Raw genomic sequence first — 17508 nt, forward strand, 5'->3', positions numbered from 1 at the left:
CTTTTATAAAGGAAGTACCCAGTAAGTACTTTTGCCTATAGGGTTTACACATTTTATGATCACAATATTACATTTTTTAAATAAAACATTAATTTTGAGATAATTTTAGATTTTATGCAGCTGTAAGAAAAAAAACAAAGAGATGCCATGTATCCTTTCCCCAGTTACTCTAATGCTGATCACTTGCAAAACCATGCACAATATCAAAAATAGGCTGTTAACATTGATACAAGTCAAGTCAAGTACAAGACATATCCTTGACCACAAGGATCCCTCATCTTTTCTTTTTATAGCCACACTCCCAACCTTCACCCATCCTTAACCTGTGGCAACCGCTAATCATTCCTATTTCTACAATTCTGGGACACCAAGACTCATGTGAATTTCTATTTACCCATATTTTTGCATATGCTTTCCTTTTTCCTTCCTCATGTCCCAAGGTTTCTTTGTTTTTTTTTTAATTGTTTAAATTATTTTTTTTTCATCAAAACTAAATGGCTGTTTTAAAAGGTAGAACAGAAAAATAAAGATTGTGTCTGTGGCACATAATAGAAGCCTAGCAAACTGTGCCTAGCAAACCTATCTAGCTGTGCGATGGGAAAGAGAAGTCTTCCCAGAACTGCTTTCCAAACAGAGGGTAATTGCTCTTGTTTCACTTCTGCTGGGATGGGAACAGTCTTCTGTAATTTCAGTTCGGTAAACACAGTATTTATAATCTTGGTTAAGAGGGAGGGAAAGGAATTTTCCTCTGAGCCAAGTGCAGTAGCTAATCAAGAGGGACATGGGTCCATGACTCATTTACTCTGCTTGAACCCATCCATGGTCACCCAAGTATCTTGGCCCCAGGTGGTGAAGGGAACCTGCAGTGAGTGTTGCTGTGTAGCTATTCCCACCTTGAGGCATTTTAACTGTCCAGCGTGTCTGAGCATAAAGCAAACCACTCAGAGCTGATTTGTCTATGGGGATCCCGTAAACTACATGTTCTTTTAGTGTTTCGTTTCTGTTTAAAGCACTTCGTTTAACCATTAGACTATAATGCCTAATAAAATTTCATCTTCTCAAAAGTGTTATATAAATGGCATCATGCAGTATGCAGTCCTCGGGGACTGGAATTTTTTACTCAACATAATTATTTGGAGATCCATCCAGGTTGTTGGGTATCTCAATAGCTCATTCCTTTTTCCTGCTGGGTACGATTCCCCGGTCTGAATGTATCGGTTTAACCACTCACCTATTGAAGGATATCTGGGCTCTTTTTTCCAGCCTTTGGCTCTTACAAACAAAGCTGTTATAAATATTTGTGTGCATGTTTTTGCCTGAGTCTCTTGTACGAACCTCCTATTTCTGAGAAAAATGCCCAGAAATACATTGCTAGGTTATACGGTAGTTGTGTGTTTTGGTTTTTGGTTGTTATTGTATTTTTTCTGCAGATTTTTTTTTTTGTAACTTAAGTATAGCTGGCACACAATGTTACATTAGTTTCAGGTGCACAACATCTATTTGACAACTCTGTATGTTACGCTGTACTCACCGCAAGTGTAGCTATGGTATCTGTCACCATACAAACTATCACACGACCGTCGCTATTCCCTACGGTGTACCTTTCATGCCCATGACTTACTCATTCCACAACTGGAAGCCTGTACTCCCCTCTCCCCTTCACCCATTTTGCCCAGCCCCTCCCCCTCCCCTCTGACATTGCTGTTATTTTTAAGCTCAAAAATCTCCATGTTGTTTTCATGGCTTCGATTTCAGCTCAGACACTCTCTGTAGCATGGTCAAGCCTTCCTGTTTTTCCATTGCTTATAAACATGCGTGCGATTGCTCGTTAAGACATTTTTATGGTGGCTGCTTTAAAATCCTTTAAAGATAATTCTAAAGTCTCTGTCACCTTTATTTTTGTCCTTCTTTCATTCAGTGTGAGAGCTTCCTAGTTTTTGTTGTGACAAGTGATTTCTTTATTGACCCTGCCGCATTTGGAATATTATGTTATCTTATATGAACCTTATAGTTTAACTGGCTCCTTTTTAACTGATACTTCATGAGGGGAAGGAGGGATGCCGTGTCACCTCTGCCAGATGCAAGCAGAAGTCCAAATCCCCTCTTGGCCTTTTTTTGACACCTAAAGTGGGGGGGTCTTTTAAATGTTGGGTAGGAGTTTCTGCTCCTCACGAGGCCTCCACTGATATCTCCCTGACTGAATGGGGTAGGAGTGACCTCCATGAGCGTCACAAAGACTATGGCCTTATTCCTGAGGGGTAGTAGAAAATGTCCTGACTTTTCATTGGGGTTCCTCTGACATTAAACCAGTGGGCTGTGTAAGGATATTTAATTATTGCCAGCAGAGAGGGGAAGTGCAGACTCCCATCTCAGCCTTCTCTGAAATCACCCCATTGGGGAGACTGGAACACCTCGTTCCATCAGACAAAAGTGGAACTTTGGCTCTTCACTCAGCCTTTGGTGGCATGGGTCAGAATGAAGGCATAGTTTGTTTTGTGGTGTTAGGCTGGAGTGGTGCCCTCACTGTGCAAAAGTTTTCTGGCTTGGTAGGCTGCTCCTTTCCTAGTCTTTTGGCTTGAGAGGACAGCTATTCACTCATTCATTTGTTCATTCATTCATCTATCTTATCATCCGTCTGTCTTGTCATCTATCTATCTATCTATCATCTATCATCTATCCATGTTTATCTGTACCCACTGACATTTCTGGGTGATTGACTCTTTCAGCTCTAAGTCTGGGTTACATAAAGCAAAAAGAAAACCCAGAGATGTCATCACCACAGCACTCTTTGTGTCTCAAGGTCCCTAGCTCCTCTGCCTTCTCCCCATCTTTTCCAGTAATCTTATTTTTGTTCCATACATAATATGCAGGGCTTCCTGTTGTACTTAGTAAGAGGAATAGGGAAAAATATCTCCTCCATCTTCCCCAAACTGGTTTCACACCATTTATTTTTACTACAAAGAGGGATATCAATGTTTCTTCTCTCTTGCTTGCTTACTTCCCTTCTCTTCACCCTCTTCTCTTCTTGCCTTGGTTTTTTTTTCTCTCCTTCTTTTCGTTCTTCTTCTCTCCTCTATTTCCCCTGTTCAAACTACTCTTTATTTTGCATGTTATATTTACTCTCCGTGTTCACATGTAATCTCATTTTAATATTCATTTTATAACAAGCAGACTAATATCTAAGTGGAAACCGTGGTGGCCTCTCGTTCTTTCTTCTTCTTTGTCTCCATATATGCAAAACTAAGTTGTTACTTGGGGACCCACAACCAACGTAATTTTTTTATAAACCTCTGTTGGCCTACATTCCCTTCTTTTAGATACAGTCACAACATCTCATTTTTTCTCCAAAGTCATTCTCCAGAAACCATCAGCAACATAATTTTTCTGACATGGAAAGAGAATGGGTTTGAGATTAATATTGAGCTGGGTTTGAATCCTGGTTCAATCATTTTTTTAGTTGTGTGATTTGGGGCAGGTAATCTAACTTCTCTGGTGAGATTTCTTTTAAGTAAATTGGGGATTTCATGAAATAATGCTTACAAATTATCAAATACAATTCTCGGTACATAGTGAGCACTCAATAAATATTAGTGAAATCTGGAGTTAGTAATTGTCAGTGTTCTCCAGCTTCCAAAGGTCAGTTTATCCAGTCTGGCTATCAGCTTTATTTTGGTAGGGTTAGTATATACATATCATTATTTATTGTTGTTGTTATTTTAGAATTATTATTATGTAGGGTTGCCCGTGTGTTCGATGAAGAAGTCTCTGAAATAAGTGAAAGAATTGATTGACCATCCTTACAATCATTATGATTGTCTTCATCCAATTCAAGCTCCCATTTTAGCAAAACAAGTCCCTAAACAAATATTTGCTTGATTAATAAAGGAATACTTCCTAAGCACACACTCTTAACCTCTCGTTTATGATTCTATGACTGTCATCAGAACCAGTGTCAAATACAGCATTTGGCTAGCTTGCTTCGCTTTTGATTTGTTTATGACAGAAAGACTGCTCAAAGAAATCTAGATAATGGTTGACAAGAGTTGATTTGAGACAAAATCACTTTGGCCCTTATCATTTCATGAGAAAAATAGCTTGACAAAGGATTATGCCAGAAAATTAGTTCCTGTGGCTGTTTATCTCTGGTATCAGTTCACTCTCGACTTGATGAGTTGAGTGTAAGAAAATATACAAAGTCAGTTGAAAATGTCAAGTACAGAGAATCATAGTTGGTGAAAGTTAAATTCTTATCAGTTAAGAAGGAGTTCCCAACTACCTCTCCCAATATTTTTCATAAATTACTTTTTATACTTGTATTTATCTAAAGCATCTTGTCTTCTTAATAAAAAAAAAAGTCATGGCATAGATATCATTTAAAAACCATATTTTTCTGTCTCATCCCTTCTCTGTACCCAAAAGCAACTATTTTCACTTAAACTTGTGTTTTTTAGGTGGTTTAACGCATACTAACTATTCTGCTTTAACTACTTGTTGACTTATCAACTTTATCTATTTTCTATTGATTTTGTATATTGATGAGGAAGATTTATTATTCTTATCAACTCCCTTATCTGCTGTTATCATCACAGTATCATAATATGATTTACAATTAAATTATTATTTGGCATTTAAAATTTTTCTGAATATGTATTATTCATTACAATCCAAATGGTGAACAATGTTTACTTTTGGGTAATTTTCCCCCCGCAGTTATTTTTTGGTTGCTTGATTTTTATATTTCCTCTCTCAAAATTTCTTCTCAAGCCATTAAAAGTTATGTAAAGCTTTTCTGTGTACTATTTTCCTCAAGGCCAAGCATATCAGATATTCCTTTATTTCCATTTTCTTTAGATAGATATCTTTCTAGAAAAACTCCTTCTTACTGTCTCCCTCTGGAATTGTTTCTAGGTTATCCTGGCATTTCCCTATTTCTTTGCCTTGGGTTACATCTCCTACTTTTGGATAATTTGTGAACTTGCATGTAAGGTACATAGTTTTAAGAATTTATTTTTTATTCAGTGATCATATTTTGATGTATTATTTTGTTTAGTAAATAATTATAGATTGAAAATGATTTTTGAATAGAACTTTGAAGACATTCATCTATTATGTTCTAGCTTCTAGTGTTATTTTTGAGAAGTCTAATGCCATCACATTCCTGATCTAAATATGGAGACTTGTATACTATCCTGAAACTTTTAGATTTTTTCTCTTTTCACCATTACTTTTAATTTTCATGAAGATATGCTTTTGTGTATACCTTTTCTTATTTTGTTCTTGGCATTCCAAAAACACTCATTATTCAATTCTGAGATATTTTACTGATTTGTTTTCTTTTTTTATAATTTTCTTGCATCTATTTTGTTTCTTTTCTTCTTCTAAAATCCCAGTTATTTGGTATTGGAGATCTTGGATTTATTAACCACATTTACCTGGCCTGTCTTCCAATCCTGTATTTGTTTGTTTGTTTACTTTTTTGGAAGATTGCATCAATTTTAATTTCTAAACGTAATATTGATTCTTTTTAGCCATGAAAATATTAATTTAAAAGAGTTCTTATTATCTGATTATTCCTTTTATATAGATCCTGTTCCTCTTCCACGGATAAATTATCTTTTTTCATCTAAGTATAATAGTTATAACAATTTTTAAAATATTTTTTTCTGTTCTCTGTATTGTCTGTTTCCTCCAAGCTTCTTTTTTCCTACTTCTTTTGGTCTCTGAGTTGCAAATTGGAAATCTTTCTTCATTTATTGGCTTAGTTGTCCATTGATATTTGAGAATGAGGTGCTAGAAAGCTTATGAGAAGCTCTGTGGGCAGAAGTTGGATTTGTCAATCAGTAAACTTTTGAATGAGATGGCATGGTGAGAACCAGATTATTTCACAGGGGTATACCCAAATGACTAGAGTTGCCAGTCTAATTTCAGGGGCTGTTTAGTTTTTCCAGAGGGCAATCTACTCTTCTCCTTCTTGAGAAAGACAAGGTTGAAGTGGGGAGAAGGGAGGAGAGGTGGAGGTGGTGAATCCCACTCATGATGTTGGACCTTAACAAAGAAAGGGTGCTAAATCTCCTCATTGTACTTAATCTTTCTGATTTCATGTTTTGAACTTAGTATCCTTGAATCAAAAATCTCTCTGGTTCAACATATTCGTAGAATGAATCTCCTACCAGGTAGCAATTTTAAGTCATGTTGGAAATAAGGATGCTGTTATTTTGGTGCCTAATAGCCCTGGTCCAGTCTCTCAGTGAATTCCCTTATTTTTGCCTCTTATTTACTATCACATTTAATAGCACATGGTACTGAGAATTTTTGAGATTTTCTGCATTCTCTACCATAAGGGAGAGCGACAGTGAGTGGGGGAGGGGGGCAGAGGTAGAAGGAGACAGAAAACCCCAAGCAGGCTTTGCACTGTCAGTGCAGAGCCCAACAGGGGGCTCAAACCCATGAATGGTGGAATCATGACCTGAGCCAAAGTCAAGAGTTGGATGCTTAACTGACTGAGTCACCCAGGCACCCTGGTGTTTGTGTGTTTGTGTTTTTTTAATTCTAAGATTATCTCCATAAATGTTGGGTTAAAAGAAATAAGCATTCGTGATCTCCACAGGGATTTGATGAAGGTCACTGATAATTTGAGTAATTCTCTCTCTCAGTTGACAATTGAACATTTTTGGATTAGAAAATCCTTTAATATGACATCCTCCTTTCCTTGACCTAGAAACTGAAAAATATAATTTAAATCAAGAGCTTGATAAATTCTGCCACTTATCTAAATTTTTATGTCAGGGTCCTGATGTCATGGCTGACACCATCCTCTCCTTTTACCCCATCCAATCAATCATCAAGCAATGTTGTTTTTTCCTATGTCTTGAATCTGTCTGCTTCTTACTTTTTCCATAGCCAGTAGTGAAGTCCAAACCAACATTTTGACTTAGATTTCTGTCATAGCTGTCCAACTGAATGGCTTTCCTTCTTTTCACCCATTCACCATTTGGGAGTCAGAGGCATCATTTTAAACCGCTGATATATTCCTGTCATAATCTTAGAGAAAATCATTCACAGTTGCCCATTCCTCTCAATATAAAGACCGAATGCTTACCATCATCCAAAGGGTCCTGTGTGGTCTGAACTCAGATGAATTCTCAACTCCATCTGTCCCCTCTGGCTTTATTGACCTTCTTTTAGTTCCTGCTCTGCTGTAAGCTTCTCCCCGGCTCAGGATTTCACTCAGTTATTTTGCCTAGAACCACTGAATTCTCAGAAACTCTATCCCGTGCATACTTAGCATTCAGGATCATTACTTGGTAGAGCAAGAGGTCAGGTCCAGGGGAAATCCTGAAACCTTTGCAGAAGTTGCTTAAACCTCATCTCTATCTTTTTAAAGCTGTGTTACTGTGAGTCACTTACAAGCTCTTAGAGGGCCACACATTAGCTCACCATGGGTAGTTTAATCAAATAATGGATGTAAAGTATTTATCACGGTGCTTTGCAAAAATACGTATTCAATACATACTGGTTCCTTTCTCCTTTCTTTTTTTCTGTTGAAGCGTCAATAACTAATGTTGAAAGCCTGAAAGATTAGAGAAAGTTTCACGTACAGTAAGAAACATCATATTAAGACAAATAGACTGACGAAAGTCTTTCTCCTCTCAAAGTTTAATTAAAATTTGTAAAAATGATTTCGGTAAAAGCAATGATCTCTGAGGTAAACTACAGAAAAATATCTGATTTCTGAAATTCTTCTTCAAGATTTTCCTTATTCTATTTCCCTCTGTATACATTCTGAACCAAATGTACCATGTGTCAGGCAACAATCCCTTAAGATTTTGGAAGGAAAGTTGCCCATAAATGTGAGATTCTCTATTTAGAAGTCAAACCGAAAACGTTAATGATAATGGCAATCAGTGCTAGTGTTGACTTTCGCATTTATAAAGCATATTTATTTTCAAAGCTCTCCCCAAGCTTTCTGTAAAGGCAAGGAAACATGTAAAGTGAAGATTTCCCAGATATGTTGATTATAAATTTCTAACAGAAAGAAATAATGTCTAAGTGTGGATTCCTCTAGCATGGGAAGCCCATTATTTTAGAGAGGCTTTTGCTTTACTCATCTAACCTGAGCTTAGCTCAGGGAAAAGTTCACTGAGAACTTTCCTCAGGCCACCTCTTAGGCCATGCCTAAGAGAACTCATCAAACACTACTCTCACGTGAGATCTTACACCCATAATTCTTCGCCCAAAATTAATTCTTGCTACAAAAATCTTTTGCTTCCCTAAATTGTGTTATATGACTTTCTCCACTGTGGGTGTTCACAAAGGTTTTTGTCCTTTTCTCCACCTTCCTTTCAAAGATGCCATGGTGCTGTCTGTTCCCCCAAATGCTATGCTGACCATAGTGACAAATCAACAACACAAACTATGAACTTGGATCAATTACTTTAGATGTGTCGTACTTCAGATGTGCCCAATTTTACAACAATCTTTACTTGAACATGCAATCCCTGTTCACAAACTCTGATTCCAGAACTTTGTTTTAGGTCTATTCCCCAACACCGATGATGTATATTATACGTGTCTCATTACTATTGTTTTTCAGAGTCCCCACTCTCCCTGTTATCCTTTCTCAGGTTTTTGCAAACTGTAATGTGACAGCAGTATATTATTCATGCTGATGTGATGTTAGCAGAAACCAAGTAGACTATATTCCTTGATAACAAGGTTTATTTTTTTGCTTTTTAATTTTTAATTTTCTACTCTAAAGAAGTCATACTTTTCACCTAAGCATTTCATTATATTTCATAGACTTTAATCTAAATTTGATTGTAAGATTTTCAACACTACTCATCTCCAGGAAAAGAATGGAATTTCCCAGAAAAGCCTAAGAAATTTTGTTCCATTACTATCTTGGGTGGTTTTCCATTATTGGCCACGAGTCTGCAGAAAACATAAACTAAATGTCAGAGTGTCTTTAAATTCAGTGCAACAAAATCTGTCTGCAGCAAAAGAATGGATGAAAAACGTGCTCCAAATTCAAACTGTGCTTTTACTATTGATTTTTTAAAAAATTATTATTTAGTGGGTTTTTTTTTTCTCCATTTAGTTTAAGTTTCAAAAGTCTGAGTGATGTGACAACGGTAGAAGAGGGTAAAGGAAGTACACAAAGATAAAAGATATATGATGCCCTCAGGACCCCCTAGGAGGGCCACATGGCCAGTCTCCTTCCTCAGCAGATAAGGATGTGAATACTCAGACGGCACTTGACTCTTTAAGGTCTATAACTTTCTTAGCTTAGGGTCTTTACAGTTTTTCTTCTGATTACTTTTTTTTTTTCAACTATAGAGTACCTTACCAGTCATATAACCGTTATCGTACTCAGACTAGAAAAAAAAAATCTATGTTACAGGCAACAAAGATGGGAAGGATCTTGATCACTATATTCTCGCTTCTCATTCTCTCTGTTTGAACAGACCTGAAGGTGCAATTCAGCAGAATAGAGAGACTGGGGAAAAACCCGCTCTCAATTTAAAGCAGTATAGAGCTGTAGGCGAAATTACACTGAAATGAAAAAATAGGGAGTGGCAGAAAATACTACACACATCATGAAGATTACCTACCAAGTGAATGGGAGTTATATTCAATTAAACAACATAATTATATTCTATGATATTTTATAGGGGAGCAGGTCCAAACAGGAAGATATATTATTAAGGCGCTGATCTACCGTGAGGGATAGTTAACAGATATGTCCTCTCTGAGCACCAGAATTCTGCCTGAATCCCCAGAAGGTCCAGTTGGCTCAGATCTCACATCAGAAAGTTAGCAAAAGTGATTCCTTAATTGAGGTCTTCATAAAGAAGAAAATAATAGTAAGTTTTTGACAATGGCCACCCATGTCATTTATTAAACACTTGTATGTGGCAGACTTTGTTCTGGGCATTTTGTGTATATAATCTCTTTTTATCCTCACCATAGTTCTAGAAATCTGGAGGTACGTGTTATCTCTATTTTACAGCTGGAAAAATTGAGTCTTGGAGAAATTAAGTCATTTGTCTTACTGATTCTAAAGCCACATTTCCAAAGTTAAGCCAATGTCTGTGCGCTCCACACTTACACACATGGCCCTGGTATCCAGGTACGTTGGCAAGAGAAAACTTGGGATTAATTTCTAATTCCTTATCACTAGGGAATATTAGGGAAGCGCAGCTTTACTCCGATATAACTAAAATGTATTGCACATTTACTCTAGTGGGTTCTGAGCTTTGCACGGGGAAAAGCGATGGATTCCAGAAAATCTTGACTTTGAGGAGATCACATTATCATCTCAAAGATGGATGTGAAAATGTACGATTTCATTCCAGTGTGGAAAACGGAATGAGAGGTGTCTGGGTTTCACCCAGGACTGGCCTTGACCTTTTCTTCACTATCCCTGGGGCTTCAGTCCCGGTCATTTCCATGCGGCAATGTTCCAACCCAAGACCCACGCCAGACTGGCTATCGGCTTCTCTCAGTGGTGACTCGTCATAGAGATTTCTATGCCTCTACATGTTCAACGTGCTCAATCTGTTTCAGTCTTCAAGGTCGTCTTCATTCATTATTGTCATAGTTGCTTTGATTCCTTTTTGTGTTATTTCACAAACATTTAAAAATGATGGTGAGTACTTTTCTTGACTCCACCCATATTCTGAGAAACGCCTGCTATGACATGTATCTCCTTCCTCTGCAGGGGGAAGTATTTTGTAAACTTCCTCTGCTTTTTACCCAGAGAGGACAACTTTTACCTGAAGTAGGCTTTCTCAATTCCCTTAGAAGTTCCAAGTCTGCCATCAGATGCCTCCCAAAACAGTAGTTCAAGTTAAGAATTATCTTCTTGCAGCCTCCCTGCGATCTTACTAATTTACTTTTAGGCTCATTTATTTCTGAAAGTTTGGAGCAAGACTCTGTTTATCACTTTCTTAGTCTTTGCTAAGCGCGGGTCACTTGATTAAATTTTTAAAAGGCAAGTGTGCTTCATATTTACTAAGTAGATAAAGTATAAGAGATTATTCACTGCAGCTTTCTTTTTCAAAAAGTGCTTCCCTCAAAGTGCTCCTGAGAAGAGGTGTATGTGTATCTTATCTATCATTTGAAATTTTGAGTTTTGAGTTGGCGACCATTTGCTATGGGACCCTGGGAAAGAGATTTTTAACTCTTGTGACCTCAGCCTACCCATTTTTACAATGAGGTATAGGTGAGGTGCTCTCTAAGTTTTATCTCAGCTGTAACATTTGGTTATTTTATTGTTTGAAGCCAAAGATCATTTCTTAGGAAGTTTTCTGAAAGCACAACCTGTCTTGTACCAGTTCACAGCCAGCATGGACTAGATACAAGTTAAGTATGAATTTATAGGTTTACAAGATCTCAGAGTTCAAAGAGACTGTCAAGGTCACGGAGCACAACCCCCTACGGTGATACCTGAATCCCTTCTACAACATCCCCACCAAGTGGCCAACCTGTCTACAGGTGAACACCTCTACCAGACCTCACTACCTCTCAAGTCAACCAATTCTTTTCTGTGGACTATTATGAGGGGTTTTTTCCCCTCCAGTTTCAAAATATGTCCTCCTGTATTTTCCATTAGTGGATCTGAACTCTGCCACTTATGCCTTCATTAAAAAGTATAATTCCTTTTTCCACAAAACAATCCTTTAGTTATTTGAAAATGACATCAACAAATATCTTTGTCTCCAGGATAAACAACTAATTCTTTAAAGCATTCCTGCTCTGGTATGGTTCCAAGTGTGTTCCTAATTTTGATCACTTTCCTTCTTAATTTGACTCAGATTGTCAATGCCGTTCTTACTGGCCTGCAGAACTGATCAAATGTCTGAGATAATCTTTGGTGACAGAATTTGAAAATTGACTTTCAGAGAGAAAGAAAGATAATCTGATAAGAGATTATCACTGTAATCTGAGCAAAAAGTGGCAAGGACCTCTGCAAAGACTAAGGTGATTACTAATAGCTGATGGATATTTTGCATTTGTTTTCAATGCATTATCACAAGTAATATAATCACGGAGCCCTTCCCATTTTAGAGTTTAAGTTACTTATACAAGAGTAGTATGTGATGGGTCTGAGATTCCAACATGTTTTCTGTGGCTTAAATGTCCAGCCGTATTCTTCAAGAGAAAGGAAGATTTCGAACGTATGGTTTGGGAAGAATTCCATTCCACAAATAAATGGGCAGGATAGAAAAATTATCCCTCATCTGTCTTTAAGAGAAATTGTTTTTTGAAAATTCTGTAGGGAATGGCTGCCTAGATTGGGACCACCATACGGAAATGCCAAAAACAAACAAACAAACAAAAAAAGGTGGCAAAAGATTTTCATGCCCCTTTGTAGAAATGAGTTCTGTGTCTGTGTGTGGTCACTTTTCTCCTAGGATAGTTCTGTCCTTGCTTCAGCAGCCTAAGAGCGGAGATTAGCCTTCAGGCCATTGGAGCAATGCTCATGGCTGCAGGGAGGTACTAGAAATGAGCAGTCCACAGCAGCCCCCGCTGCTGGATTAACACCTGTTGCATGTATCTTTTTGGGTAGCGACTGTCTCACCCTCAACCGCTTTTTTTCTTGGAATGTATCGAAGATAAACCAGCCATCACTTGGACACCTCTCCCACACCAAGTATAGCAAAGCCTGTATCATGCAGGAACGTCCACTGCTGTGCAATCAATCTTCAAAAGAACAAGACAGATTTTCAGGACACATTCTCAAGTTGAGGGGCAGAAAGAACAGTATTTAAGATGACATACAGAAGGGGTAGAAATGGGCTCCTGAACCTAACAGATGTCTGATTTGTGACCCATGACTAGACCATATCCGTGAGTAGGCTCATGGATCCTTCAGAGGCTCACGGGGGAGGATTAACTGAGCTGATATATATGAAGTGTTTAGACTGTTAACTGGTACAGAATAAGTGTTCAATAAATGCAATGATAATCACAAGAATTATTAATGTCTCAGGTATTTCATTTGTGGAAAAATCAAGATATCTTGGTCATATGCTGGAGCGGAGTTCTGGATTGAACTTGAATATGTCAGGGAGGTGGGAGTGACTGGGCTTTACAGAAGAAGAAATTCACCTAAGAAAGTTGTGGTAGGGGGTGGGGGGTGAGCATCCTTACATAGAGACAGGTGTGCTTGAACTTGGCCTATGACCATTCTCTAGCTTGAAATGCATCAAACTTGCCAGGGAGAAGATTTTTGCTCAATACACTCAATGATGTTGTCAGACTTCATCAAGATAGCTCCTGAAATACTTCGAAGAAGGGAAGTAGGAGTGGTAAGCCCTCCCAGGCCATCTTCAGAGCAAGGTTGTGAGGACCTTAAGAGATCAGAATCAGAGACTGGCTGGGCTAGAAAAGGCTTTGTCAGCCATGAGCTGCTACACGTGGGAACAGGGCAGCAAAAGGAGTTTTTGCCTTGGTTTCCTTAGTGTCCCTCTGGGCCCGATATGACAATAAATGACAAACACCTCATCAGATCCCAGAATACATTCAGCCGGCACTTTCTTCATTCTGAGTTCTAGTCTGGGATTTAAATCCTCAAATGCCTCCCATCACTGACAGGTAGCATAAACTCGTGAGCCAGGTCAGGCCTCAAGCAAAGGGGCTGAGTTGCTTGGATTGGCAGCCATTGGCCCTGCTTGATTACCTTCTCTTTCAAAAACCTTGGGACCCAAAGGAAACAAACAAAAAGTTGACCCCCTGGGGGTGAACTTCCCAACAGTGATCCCTTTTCAGGCCTTCTTCTCCCTCCCTGTGTTCCCATCACTAAACACATACCCTCCTGTATCTCTACCCAGCAGAACCATGGGATCACGGCCACCACATAGGGAGATACAAGGAGTATCAAGGAGATACAAGGGAGATACAACTGAGTAAGGCAGCCCTGGATTCAAAGCCACTTCCAGGTCAGACAATGTCATTCAAGTTCTCCGAGCTTTCTTTTCTTCATAGTAAGTCCTGTCTTAAAGAGTTGTTGAGGTTTACATATCGCCTGCACATAGTGAACGATTAATAGAAGCATGATAGCTCTGACAACAATTGCTTTCATTACTATTATTTCTACTTTGGTGAATGAACAGGTACCATGATCAAGACTGGGCACGAGGGTGGGGTACTTTAGAGTCTCTGGACCGGCATGCAAGTTTCACTTTCCAGTGATCTGACACATCGACCCATTGAAGGGCATAGGCTTCATGAGTTGTATCATTCCCAGGAACCTCCCCATCCCCCACATAATCTGGAAACACCCCCCCCCCTCCCCGCTCATGTTTGGCCTCCTGGCCTGAGGACTCCTTGGGTTAGAGATGCTGACCTCTAAAGGCCCCTCCAAAAATGCATAGAGGCAAGACCATTTTAGCATCCTCCCTCACATTCATACACAAGAATTTGGCTGCTGCCCAGAACGAGTTAGTTTTGCAAGAAAGTGGAGGTGGGGGAGGAGGAAGGGAAAGACTCTAGTGAGGTATAAAGATGACAAGGAGGATGTGGTCCCTGGATGTCAGGGCAGTTTTCAATCAAGAAGGGTATGAGAGAAGGCGAGCAGGTGATCCTTCCTGTGGAAGCAGAGTAGTTCTTTGCGGTGAGTCACCTGTCTGGGGTTCCCCCAAATCATAAACACCCGGTGGAAACTATAAACCCTTGAATGCAGAGGCTATGTGGGAATGTGGAACACAAGTCCCAATACCACTGTTCTTATCTTGCTGCTGCCATTAATTTACCTGCTGAGAGATCCCAGACACGCGGACTCATCTTGGAGCCCTTTTCCTCAATGGTCCGCTGGAGTGGCTGTGCGTTTGGGGAGGGAGGGCTATTGTCCTGTTCTAATGTAATTTTGCCCTGACAGAAGAGAAACAGGAAGTGAGACTGAGAAAATCTAACCAGTCAGTCAGAGAGCCCTGACCCAGCTCTTTCCTCCTGGGTGTTCTTGACCCAAGGAACACAGGCTGAGTAAAACACAGTCCCATACGGGAGGCACCTGTGGTCTAATCAGGGAGGCAGCTAAGAAAATGGACCACAGCACTGGGGCACATTGTGAACACGGTATGGTAAATGCCATGGCAGAGAGGAGCCCTAGAGCTAAGCTCTGTACAAAGGGGAACCGAGAGACTGTTAGAAGATTCCAGGTGGCCACTGCCCTGCTCTGCTTCCTTCAGGTCCTCACCTGAGCCCAGCTGTGCCAGGTGTCAAGGGTGGAGGTAGGCCGAGACCTTTCCCCTCTTCTTCCCACTTCCTCCACATAAATTCACGTCCTCTCTTGAGAAAAAGACATCCCTAGTCAAGGAAAATGACATTTAAGTAAGGGGAAGAAGACCTATCTCCTCACAGTGAGAATTTAGGAAGATGCTGACGCGTCTCGAAATTTCCAAACCCGTGATTTTTACTTCTTACCTACTTCTTCATAGCGATTATGAAGTTCAATGACGATGACGGTGCTGACAAAGCGACAACAGCAAGTACAATAATGATGATGGCATCCATGCTAATCACCAAGATGTAATAAGTCCTGACCAAATGCTAAGAACTCTGCATGCATTCTACAAGACAATAGTTCTGCAATTGTTCTGTCTCCACAGAAGAAGAAATGGACACACAGGGTTAGTTAAGATCACTGACTTTTATAATGGGGGCCGGGGGGACTCTGTTCAAACCCAGGTGTGTGACTTCTGAGTGTGAGCCCATAACTGCTCTGCCTGGCTGATGTGTGACTTCATGGTCTTACCCTCTTGTTCTCGTGTTCTGGTCTTCGAGGGAAGCAGGCCAAGGGTACCTGGAGGGGGTAGGCTCTACTCTAACAAAGGAATGCCTGGATAGAGACGCCGAGGGTGATGCCCGTGAAGAAGAGAGCAAAACAGGCCAAATCACCAGAGCGGACAAGGGGAACGTAGCGCATTCCTTGAGTGTGGGCGTGTGGCCAAGTGACCCAGACAAGGAGAATTGATCTAGCTGGTGCCGCACAGAGCACGGGATGGCGGCTAATAAAAAGAAAGCGATCTGGATAGTTTATTCGCAGGCACTGGCTCGCCCACACTCCCACGAGGGCAAAGGAGAAGAAAAAGTATACTTTGGGAAGATTCTGGCTAACGATCGCAAGCTGCTTTTGAAGGACTCCACTATCCTTCCAGTGTTGGTGGTTCTACTTCCCCTCCCAGCCCCATCCACCCTCTCCAGAATTCAGATAGCTATTTCCAAAAACCAGTTTGTCAATTGGTAGCTACAAGTGTTGAAAATCACAAAGCCTCTTTCCCTTCTCATTGGCCTCGCAGGGGCCATGAGCTTGCATTGTAGACTCAACGTGGAAGAAGGAGCTCCAGAGAAAAGATAGACAGCTTTGCGACTTCCTCCCCCTGACCTGGTCTGGCTCTGTTCCACCTCTTCCCTTGCAAATTGCATGGGCTACACCATCCTGACCTCCATTTCATGATGTCTCTTCCAAATGTTTGCTTGATGAGATTCCCGCCACTAAATGAGGTTTATCTAGAACTTGAAGATGATTGAAACAGAGAGTTTGGGGCTCTTTGGAGGCTTTTGGGTTTTTGCAAGCTGGAGTGCTATATATAGCTGTTACTTTTAAGTTCCTATCTACAGCAAAACACAGTTTCCTGCTTTCTCTGAAAAAGGCACTTTAGCTCACAAGCTGGGGCCCCATCAACCAGAAATACCTACATCCACATCAGCATGGGCTGGTCTCACGTTGGGGAGGATGGAATCAATCCTCCTCCCTTTCCACAACCTGCAGCCTTAGCCCCCACTCTCCTCCGTATTTAGTCTTCTTCCACATCGAGTTCTCTGAATTACTATTTTAATGAGGGAGCTATAGAGTGCTGTTGAATAGGATTGGAAACAGAACCAGTACTTGGCCTTCCCCTGAGCTCATGCTGAGCACTTTTCTAATGTGAGTACCCATCTTTTCACTGGTTTTGGATTCAATACCTGCACATGGACAGCTACTGGGCAAGCAGGGAGACAGAGAGCACTAACATTCCGACATTATACTCAAGCTGTGTGACCTTGGCCAAGTTCCTTTTGTGTCCTCATTGGCACATGAGGTCACGGGAAGATGACAAAAGATATGTGGAAATGTTAGTAGTAACTTGTTATTAAGGACTTGGGATTACATGAACATCTTTGAAATTATTCTACATCTCATGCCCTGGTTGCTGAGTAAATATTGCTGCCAGCACCAAAGTCACATTTTTCAGGCATTTTTTTTTTCAGAACGTGTAATTCACATGGGTGGTAAATGAGTTCTTCAAAAGCTAAACCTTTGGGGTGCCTGGGTGGCTCAGTCGGTTGAGCGTCCGACCGTCTTCAGCTCAGGTCATGATCTCACAGCTTGTGAGTTCGAACCCCACGTCGGGCTCTGTGCTCACAGCTCGGAGCCTGGAGTCTGCTTCGGATTCTGAGCCTCCCCCCTCTCTGTCCCAACCCACTCACATTCTGTCTCTGTCTCAAAAATAAATAAACATTACA

Source organism: Panthera leo, chromosome F2 (genome assembly GCF_018350215.1).
Source record: "Panthera leo isolate Ple1 chromosome F2, P.leo_Ple1_pat1.1, whole genome shotgun sequence".
NCBI classification, from domain to species: domain Eukaryota; kingdom Metazoa; phylum Chordata; class Mammalia; order Carnivora; family Felidae; genus Panthera; species Panthera leo.